Genomic DNA, 11,668 nt, shown 5'->3' with positions numbered 1-11,668 from the left:
GGAAAATCGAACTCCATAAAAATGGTTAGTTTGGATTGGAAAAAAAAATTAGAGTAATTACTCTTTCACTGACCAAGGACCAAAAAATAAATAAAGAGTGAAACAGATACTACACTTTAACTATTTGTTTGCTTTACAAAAAAAAAATTCCATATAATAAATTAGACACATGGTCATAACATTGTAAGGTAAATGGGGGCCATTCGTCATCTATTAACCAAAATTACTAAATCGTCATCTTTGATCTATAATAACTAAATCAACTATCCTACTCTTTGGCTAGAATCATTGCAATCACCACAATTACTCCAAGGGTGGGGGTTGGGGGGAGTACTATTTTTAAAAGAAAACAAGCCGTGCATGCATGGTCCCCCTCTGGTGCTGCATGTGAGATGATGCCACAAAAAATAGAGAAGAAATGATGAATGTGAAAAGTGTGAAGGGCCAACGTTGCCTTCACATTTTTGCCAAGTTTCAGAAAAATCTAATGGATAGGGCAAAAGTTATGAGGTAAAAAGTGTAATTTTTTGCAATTTGGGGGCCTTTGTGACCCCTTATGAGCTCCTAGGAACACCAAATCCCAGTGAAAATGGACAAACGTTGCAGTTTCACGCATCAAGACATGTATATTTGAATTCAGCACCATGGAAAACCACTATATAGACATACATATCAAGGTTTTGAGTAATACGAAAAAAAGAGCTCCAAAAAGGCATTTTTTTTTTAGCCCTAAAAGTCTCAAAGAACCAGAATTTTGGCAGGATCACCCATACTGAATTTATATTAAGAACAATGAGCTCTACATTTTGGCCAAGTTTCAGAAAAATTTAATGGATGGATCAAAAGTTAAGGGGCAAAATGTGTCATTTTTGGCCATTTTGGGACATTTTTTACCTCTTTTGAGGCCCTGGGAACGCAACGGGAATTTTTATTGAAAAAAAAAAAAAATTTTTTTACTGTGCATATCTATTTAATGAAATAAAATTTGTGGCAAAATTTCAGGAAAAACTAATGGACGGTTATCTGGCAATCGTCTGGACTAACAGATGCCACTGAAAACATAGGTCCCTCTCTGATAAATCAGGGGACCAATATTCCCTCCAAAAGGCAAATAATCAAAACATATTTATGATGCAAAGGTTACACATGGTTTTATTCCTTCCAAACGATTTACTTTTACTTAAAACCAAGTTTTTGTTTTGTTTCTTTGTTTTGTTTTTTTTGTTTTTGTTTTGTACTGGTATAGTTTTTGAACCAGACAAAGTTGACTTTTGATTCAGCTTATTTTTTTTTTCTTGGACTGTTCATATAAATAGTTTAAAGATGCTGAAGCGCTTATCCAATCAGCAGACGAAAAATGCAAACAAGTAAATTGATTTTTTTTTATAGAAATCGCTCCAGACAAGGCATAAAGCCACTTGATGCAAGAAGCTAACAAGAACAAAAGATGATTATTGAAAAAAAAAAAAAAAAAACGAGATGTCAATTGACCTTAGTTTTGAAAAGACCAAGGTTATAGGAAGGAGGAAGGAGGAAAACAGTCAACAAGAGAGTTCCACAAGCTTATGGTTATTTGAAAGAAGCTACTGGAATAGGAAGCTGTATTACAATAAGGTACCAAAGAGGTTTGATGAAGATCACTAGACCAACGAGTCAAACGAACTAGAACAAAGGAAGCAGCATTGGGTGTGAGAAACTATTGGAAATGATAGAAAACCGAGTTTACGAGAAGCACAAAGAGCAATATCACTTAAAATTCAATAATTTTTTTCGTTATCATAATATAGAAGCGTCTAATAGCAGGGGAGGTAACTGCATGAAATCAGGGGAGGTAACTGCATGAAATCAGGGGATCATGAAATTAAATGTTTTCTGCAATAATATGTTATTAGTTACATGACTTTCAGCTTTTTTTTTTTCCATTTAATTAGATAACGTTTTATGTTGAAATGCAATTTTTCGATTTTCATTATTTTTCCAAACAAGCACTACATTTTTTTATAGGCGGCAAGTTGCAGTAACAGCAAAAATAAATAAATAAATAAATAAAAAATAACAAATATTAAAATATGCTAAAATAGTATCTCTCTTTTTTTATTATTATCTATGGATTATTGCAACTTGTTAATCATGGCCCTTACAAGAAAATGTTATTCTATTTGAAGAAATAAAATCAAATTAAATTAAATTATTTACTTTACTGACTTATTAGTTCAGAATCAGCAGCGACAGGAATGTTTTATTTATGTATCAACTTTTGATTGGACAAAATTTTCAATTAGTAATTTCTTTTAGCCAATCAGAGAATTCCAATATATAAAAACAAAAAAACAACTTTTTTCTCTCTTTTTTGTCTTTTTTTTTTTTATTCCAGAGACAACAGGCGTGCTATGGCATAATCAAGCCTAGCTCTTTTGAGGACAAAGGGTCTCAACAGACATATCAAAAGATTTCATAGACTACTGTACAGTGTCAGTATATACACACAATGTTAACCAAACTCACACACAAATTAGTACTACATCCTATAACAAAAAACAGGTACATTAATACGCATACACATCTTCATAACTAACAACTTTAAGAAGATGAGTGGTCTCAGCACTCACAACAAGTGCAGGTTCTGCCACACAGAAGTAGAGAGTGTGATTCATCTGACATCCAGCTGCAAGGTTCTGCTGTGGGACGGTTACTATACAACACAATATAAGGTATAAGGCTTCTTCAGTCTTTGACAGATTATGGATACCCACGAAGAAGTGTCTGCATGTGACATTTTTGTGGCAGGAGGTGCGTTATCTCCAACCACACCTCTACTGAGATGACATTGTTAAATACCAGTGGCAAGTGAAATGTATGTACAGGAGGACTGGAAACAAATGCCGAGATAAGCGGAGAGCACATACAACACCTAGAATTCCCAAATGGTCACCCATATGGTACTAACCAGCCTCAACGTTGCTTAACTTCGGTGATCTGACGAGAACCGGTGTGTCAGCGCGATTATGCCGTATATGCACAGCACAATACAATAGAGTGTGTAAATATCTCTACTGGACGATTTGTAAAAAGTTGAATATCAAATGTAGCAACAAGTCTTGGAAACATGTTTACCAGTAAGAACAGTTGAAAATAAGTTATACACCATCCTTTATGACTATGCAATCCTACAGCTACGTACCTAGAAAAATGGAGTGATTAAAGCTGGCATAAGGATATGGGACAAGAAGGAGAAAGAAGCAACCTTAGTAGAAGGCAGTGTCCCCAATGATACTGGGTTAAAAAGAGCAGATAGAGAAAAGATGATGAAATACAAAGGTCCTTTGTACGACATGAAAAGAAACTGGAATCTTAGGAAGATCACCATCATTCCAGTAATTATAGGAGCAACCGGGTTTATGAAAAAGAATTTCACAAACTACCAGGCAAATATACCCGGTTAACCAAGTGCATGAGAGATTTAAGCAATTGCATTTAAAAAGACGGTTAGAATCTTTAAAAGATCTCTCAGTTGGAATGTATGGGATAGCAGTTGAATGTTTTGCATGCGGTGGGATGCTCTATCGCCAGTTAGAACAGAATGATAAGAAAATAAAAAAAAAAACAAAGCTCTTTTACACACACACACATCTTCATAACTAATCTTTTACGCACGCGTTGACAGCCAAAATGAAAATGTGTATAAACATGCACATTCTCAGACTCTCATTCTTTATTCATCATTTTGCATCGTTTTGATTAAGTTGTCAATAAAAACAATTTTTTTATAAACAAACTGTCATTCTTTCATTAGATAAGGTTTTTTAAAATTTAATCTTTTTTTAAATTTTTGTTTACCAGTCGGCTTTGTCTGAATTCCAGATGATCAGAATCCCTTGAAAGAACAACAAATCTAAGAAAGAACCAAATATTCTATTGTAACAGAGAGCGGACACGCATATTGCAGCTGTGTGCAAATGACCGAGCCATGTGCGAAATGACGTCACAAGGAAAAAGAAAAAGATTATTAAAGAACAAAAAAGTGTGTGTCGACTGATAATCACGATCACGTTAAGGAGGTAGAAATAAATGTCGGTTGTTTAAGCCTTCATGTACATATCCCTGACAAATCGTTTTAGCAACAAAAATCACACCCCCTTCACTGTTGAGGTCCTTAAATTTCAGAAAGCTTTCTACTCTAATAGTTTCTTCCCTCGAACAGCTAGACTTTGGAATTCCCTTCCTGCTACCCGCTTCCCTGACTGTACTGATATGCAGAAGTTTAAATGTAACGTAAACCAACATCTTATTAAGCTTCCTTAGGCATCGTCCCAAATAGTCCAAGTGGCAATATGCCTTGTTTGGGGGTGAACGTAAGTCAAAAAAAAAATAAATAAAATAAAAAGTTGAATTTCTTTCCTAATCCTTTTCTTATGTTTTTTGTGACGGAGGCTACAATGTGTTAACACATATTTGCATACAGCTACCACATGCACGTCCAGGCTCTTTTACACTAATATAGTACAACCCTGGGATGCAGTGGCCTTAGGATACATTTTTTTCAGGTTACGATGGAGAATACAATGTTTTTCCGGCCCTGGCTATGGTATTTACCCAGCCTTATGATGTTATTTACAATGTTATTTGATTATATATATATGTGTGTATTATACTAAATTTTATTACTAATATTTAATGCCGTATCCCAGGGTTCTACAATATTCTTTTAAATAGTAAAGATGTAAAAAAATTATTTGGATTTCATCTATTTTGTATATATTCTAATAAAATATCATTTGTCATAAAGAAATTAGAATTTTATTACCGTTAAAAATAAATGAGCTAATAAATATATTTTTCTTTACTTCAGCATATGAAGCGTTCACTATAGAAGGCAGTGGCAATTTGATTGAAAAGTCAATAGTGTCAGTTGTTAAGCACTACCAAATGACTTTTGGATCAAAATCAGACATCTTCAAAATGGTAAAAAATCTTTAGCAAAAGATGGCACTTTAATGCAAATAGAAACACAGCACCAACTAAGGGAGAAATCGGTTACTATTCCATACAACAGAGGCGTAATCGACTATGCATATTTTATTTTTTTTAGTTTAAAAATAAATAACCATAACACCTGACCCTTGACATTAAATTTTCTAATTCAAGAAAAAAAAAAAAAAAAAAAAAAACATTACTTGGATCAATTAGACTTGAAGCACCCCATACATGCACTTTTTGCTTTGTAGAAACTTTATCCGTTACGTGACAGGTCAGTAATAATCAGTTATAAGTGACAATCTTCTGGAGGTTGAAGGTTCAATCCTTAGTCGGGCGATACTAAGAATACGATTACAATTTACTAGGAACTTCTACCTCAGTCATGACTGATGGAACAAGAACAAGCTACCATGAGTTAAATAAAGAGTTCCGCTCTAATTTCCATACAAATTCCTGAATTCTACAAGATGGAGAAGGTTGGAGATTATATCAGCCAAAATGTTGTGAGAATACCATCCAAGATGAGAACAGTAATCTATATATTAATACCACAGGACCTAAAATGTATGTACGTGTGTCACGGTTTCCCGATTATAAGTTATTAGATCGGGAGATTCTATTTATTAATAATGAGGATAGAAGGTAAGAATATACTACAAACATTAAATTATGAGTATATAGATACGCTGATTTAATGCTCGTGGCATGTTATCACCTTCTATCCTCCTTTTTAATAAATAGGATCTCCCGATCATTGAAAACAGAATGTAAAAAAAAAAAAAAGAAAAAAAAAAAAGAAAAAAAATGTTTAAAAATTAAAAATAAAAATGATGTCGCTTTTGGGCCATATGTGAAACTAAAATATACCTTCTTAGTCTTTTGACTAAGATCCAAGGGTAGTATCTGTTCTATCTAAAGATGGTATAATGATATTGAGGGGTTTCCATTCACGCCGGACGTCCATGCAACGGAAATGGAAAATATGTCACAGACTCCTATAAAGATATTGGAGATAAACCGTATTAACCAGATATATTCATTAATCAGATTACTTAGATAAATACTTTCACAGTTTTAACAAAAAGGCTACAATAATATCGCAGGTCTCCATTCACGCTGAACGTTTACAGAATGACCAGCAGCAATATATTATATATGAAAGATGCCGCTGTGGAATTTGCACAGGTCTCACTAGTTTGAATAATGCAAATAATAGAAATGATCAATCCTCATTTCAAAATTTCTAAAACATAAAAATCAGCATTTTCACATTTTGTAAATATTTTGCGTCTTATTAATTCGGTCTTTTAATCGTTTTCAAACTATCATTCTTTGTTTTGTTCACATTTACCATTCTTCAGTTCGCCATTTGCAGGAAATTTTATTTGGCCACTTAAAAGTCAAGGAACGCGTTTTCTACACAATCAAATAATGGATTAAAATAGCCAATGATGTATATACTATCACAGGGTTTCCCAAACTTCAGGACACCATTGAAGCCCCTGAGTAGGCCAAAGGTTTTTTACGGAACACTAACAAAATAATTTCTAAAATAAATATGAGAAACATTAATTTCAAATTTTAACACTAATGATAATGTTTACAACCATTTTTTTTGTTTTTGATTAATCAAAAATTGTTGCATTTTTTGTTAATTTTTTTTTTTCTTTTTCATGAACCATCCTGAAACTTTTTACACCTGTAGTTATGAATCATTTTTTTTTTTTTTCAGTAAAAAATTGTCTGCAGCCATTTAATTTTTCCATATAAAGCATTTGGTCCTCTTTAAGAAAGAGCTTCTGGGGTCCCTCAACCTCACATTTTGGAAAACTCTGTACTATCGTAGCTCTTATATTTGAAAAGTGATTTTGAAGCTTTTAAACTGGTGAATAGAAAGTAATTTGGTGGATTTGAATAAAGGTTTAAATCAATTTGTTCCAGCAGAAGTAGCAGCAGCAGAGGCAGGATCTCTGTAAAATATCCAATGTTTATTGGTTGAAATACTTAATACTGATTGGTCACTTCTATCAAAATACATAATCTCGATTGGCTACCAATACTAGATTTCAACCAATCAAAACAAGCCGCCCAGAGAGATGATCACTTACTAGCATTGGTTGCATAAGCGAAAACCCAAACACAGCCAGCCGTGTGGAAACAGCTTGCTACACAAACTCATGTCAGTCACAACATAATGCTATCAACTGCTATATCTTGTGGGCAAACTAAATCTAGTCTTAGCTACGTGAATCTTGACAAATAGCACAAGACATAGCGACAGCTTATACACACAGTCTCACAAACTCACACATAAGTCCATGCACATACCCACAAAACAACACTTTCTTTGTCTAAACCTTTTGGACTCTTTTTGTCTTCATTTTTATTTGTTGATATATTTATGTATGGACATTATATATCAGGACCCTATGTGAGTAAGTAGAGATTATGTTAACTAGTGTAAATTTTGCGTGAGTTTCGTTAAGTACATTTGTCAGCGAATGAAAATAGACCCGGTGTACCCAGCATGAATGATGCAAGTTTTCAAAGGTCAGCTCCCTACATAAATCACACTAGAAGCAGATGTCAATGATATCAGAAAGAAATGATCTTGCATTCTAGGGATGGGACAAAGTTTGGAGACAGAGTCATGGGAGCAAGCAGTCCAGATGTGCCCGACAATGTAGGAATCTAAGTGAATCTTTCCTCAAGACTGTCTTTTCCGTCATGTGTATTCCGTCACCATTTTTAAGTCTAAGCAAGAAAATTAAAGAAGAATTTTAATCCATCTTTTAGAAAGAACCAGCAATGAGACCCAACGTTGCTCGGGATTGAATGAAGAGCAACGAATGTTTCATCCTCCAATATTTTATTGTCATCAAAATCGATAAAAAAAATTGCCTATTTTTCAATCCTCCCCACAGTGACTTAGTACACAATATATTGTAGTCTACATTGCACTGTAGAGAACCTACTGTCGATCTCATAAAATTATTTTTAAATAATGGCTTAAATTTAAGTTTAAAATGCAACTATCAAGTATCATGGTTCAATTGTGCTTTAAACAGAAACATTAATTTTGAACACATCTTTGCCATATTAAAGAACCTACTGTTGATTTTATATGCCGGACCTTTCTGCTTGTGCGGTAATAAAACTTCTCAAATGCAATTATGATGTTAGGCTGTATAAGATGTTAACTTTTAGTAAAACATTGCCTGTTCATTGGATATTTTCAATTATCGATTATTGATAGTTATCACAGACATTCCAATACAAAACCTATCTAAGAACACTACCAGGCACATAAAATATCTTTGTGTAAATTTTTAAAAAGTTGGTCAAGCTATTTAAGAGTCCGTAGGGAACGAACTAACACACAGACAAAGTTACTTTTATATAATAGGAATTAATTTTAGCCTCTTTTTGGTGTGTCCCCTCGTGAACGAGCCTCTTTTGAACAAAACCTTTGAAACAGCAACAAGTCTCCATTGTTTCCATGCAGGAATCTTATTCGCCCAAGTTAAACACCTAATCAACAGCCACTTCACGATACAATGATACAGGAAACGGCCCTTATGGAAAAATGTTAACTAAAGAATGAAGACCGTGCATGTATGTAAAAAAGAAAAAGGTTTTATTAATACATTTGATTGCTTTCTTGATTACTCACTGGCAACAAGTGCAGTGAGTACGCATTTGTGTGAAAAGACTGTGTGCATCTCTTTGTTTAACGTTTTGTTTGTGTTATAAAATTTTACAAGGATAGGCTTTGTCATATCTTTTAGTATTGCCTTATCCTCTACAAGTTGTGCGGATCAGAATATAGCGTTATCAAATGCGCCTCTGTCATATAAAAGAATAAAAATATAAATGACATGAAAACGACTAAATACATTTTTTCTCTTGGTGCCTTGTAAATGGACATTGTTTAACTGTAGCACCCTTTTTATTTTCATTTTTTTTGTTTGCTTTCTTTTTTTTTTTTCCTCCAGTTCTTAAGCTGTATTTCTATCAAAAATCTTAATTTTAAGAAAATAATTATAATAATGTTTTGCAATTTATTAAGAGTTTTACTAATCTATATAATTATAAAACTCAAATGACCTTGTAACGAGTGATGTAACCCACTTTCCGGTTTACGACATCCGGTTGCGCATGCGCACATAAACATTAACCTATAACAACGTAAACAAATAAATACAAATCGCTTCTTTTGCAGATTTTGACCTGCGCACTGAAATATTAACATTATTATTTCAAAATTATTATTTAACATGGGGAGAGTAGGGGTGTTTTGCAACTATTCTTTATTACAACTATACTGTCGCTATTTTCTTACAACTAAACAACTTTAACCCGTTGACAAACATAAGAACAATTGTAGTAAAGCCAAGACTACTACTACTCTCTATCCGTCCCTTTTCCTTCCTTCCTTCTTTTTTTATTTTTTGTTTACATTTCTAAATACAATAGTTATGTGAGAACGGTGAATTTGTTGACACATTTACTAATCTGTTTCAATATCAGTTTTATTTTATTTTATTTATTTAGGTTTATTTTTTTTTATTTTTTATTTTAGAGTTACTTTTTAGAGAGTATATTTTATTATACATTATTATTATTAATATTTTAGAGTTACTTTTTAGAGTTATTTTTTATTTTATTTATTTAGGTTTTTTTTTTGCTTCAGGTTTTATTAATTTTTTACTTTTAGATTTTAAGTTTCTATAACTTGGTTGAAGGATTCCAATATGGGGTTTTCTTATATTTTTCATCGGTAGGTTCATGTGCGTTTTTGCTGCTAAATGACTTTCGTCGGCGTTCGATACTTAAGAAAATCATGTTTAATTTTCGATTTTTGAGCGATTATTCGGAAAAATAGGTAACTTTACACGAATAGGGAGGATTTTTTTTTTTTCATGTTTGAATGATCCGTCCATGATTTTTCATTTTAATATACTTTCATAGAAATGTTTCTGTTATGTCAAAAAAAAAAAAAAAACTATTTTCTTTACATCACAAATGTCACACTCATACATGAATTCCGTAGCTAATATAACATACTGACCCAACGGGTCACGGGTAGTCTAGTTTATTGTTAAAATCGTTTGCATTTGGATTCCTTATTTAATTTTTATTCATTTTCTTATTTGAATATTTCACTTTGTTTAATGTTTATATTCAACTTGCTTAAAAATTATTTTTTAGTTTATTGCTCACAAATCAGATTTTTGTAGGAAGCTTATTTAGAATTAAAAATATTTTTATTTTTTTTAAATTAAATTACAGAAAAATACTGATGCTTGTACCAGTCACAGAATGAAGATGTCATATTTAAAAAAAATCATGTAAATTGATCAAGTAGTTTGTTTTATATAGAAAACTGGGAGGGGGCTTTTCCCAGGTCTAAAATATGCTTAAATAGGATAATTTAATTTATCCACATTTCGTATATATTGTTAGAGAGTCGTGATTTCAAAAGTAAAAAAAGTATTTGGGTGCCATCAGCTAAAATTGAAACCAAAACTGTAGCATTCAAAGCTGGTGACATTACCACTGTACCAACGTGACACACATATGAACTGATTAAAAATTAAATATAAACTAAGATGAATGTACAAAATGTATAATGATTTTTTAAATTTTGACTCCTTAAAAACTATTTTAACCGACTAAAGATCCATAAAAAATATGACCCGTAAAAAATCCAGTAATTAGCGCCACTCTGCGATTTTTAGTTTTTTTTTGGGGGGGGGGGCAGATAAAGTTTGAAAATATAACGACAGACAGACAGATAGCCGTTTATATATTAGATTATATTTTTACTATTTTTAGGGATTTTAATAGTAAATTCTTCTCATTAAAGGGATAATTTTGAGCTTGATAGTTCGAATTGAATTGTCTTCCCTTATTTATAAAACATAGCAGATCATCTCAATTTGTAGTAAAATTTGATTTTCTTAGTTAAAAAAGAAAAAATACTTCATCAATTTACATGATTTTTTGGAATATGAACTTTTTGTTGCGTAACGGATATGTACATCAAAAAGTTTTGTCTTTGTTTTTGTTTTAAGATTTTTACAATAGTTTTGTTTTAAAAATAGGTGGAATTCTAAATAAACACCGATTTTTTTTTTAATTGAAAATATCAAAGAGATTGAAAAAAGTTTTTTTATAAACGTTGTTTGTTTCAGAGGCAGCAAACTTTAAAATCAAAATTAAATCAGAAGAAAAATATCTTTATTGTACAAATATGCCATTTATTTTGGCATTTACAACTTAAAAATACAATTTTGGGCATGCAACTCACACATATTGGTACAATCTAGACGTCCAATTTTAAAACTCTACACATTAGGGTGTATTTCGGCAATAACGCACTGAATGTTGTCTTCAAAGTAGTCTATTGTGTCTAGTTTATCAGCGTAGAAAATAATCTACTGTTAAATTGTGTCAACGAGGTGGTCAGTTGACAGGTTCATTCTGTTAAATTATGAATTCAGCAAATGCTTCTCTCAACAAATTGATTGCGTCATTTGCAATTTGCAAATACTGCTCGAGTGTCTGTCATTTTATGATGAATTGATAAACCAAACAGAACTCAAAATAACCGATAGTTGCCAAATCTGCAATTAAGGAAAATAGAGTTGTCAATTTAAAGTGTGCCGCCTCTAAAAAAGAACTCTGT

The 11,668-nt window shown here is 32.3% G+C and overlaps 1 pseudogene; it reads right to left on the bottom strand.

Annotated features, from left to right (window-relative positions):
- Positions 1-2,899: 2,899 nt before the first annotated feature.
- On the bottom strand, positions 2,900-3,016 carry LOC145261460 (5S ribosomal RNA; annotated as a pseudogene).
- Positions 3,017-11,668: the final 8,652 nt, after the last annotated feature.

This window comes from Euprymna scolopes, chromosome 37 (assembly GCF_053919585.1).
Source record: "Euprymna scolopes isolate OS-2025 chromosome 37, ASM5391958v1, whole genome shotgun sequence".
Lineage (NCBI taxonomy): Eukaryota > Metazoa > Mollusca > Cephalopoda > Sepiida > Sepiolidae > Euprymna > Euprymna scolopes.
The sequence above is the reverse complement of the archived record's forward strand: the minus strand, read 5'-3'. Positions and strand labels throughout refer to the sequence as shown.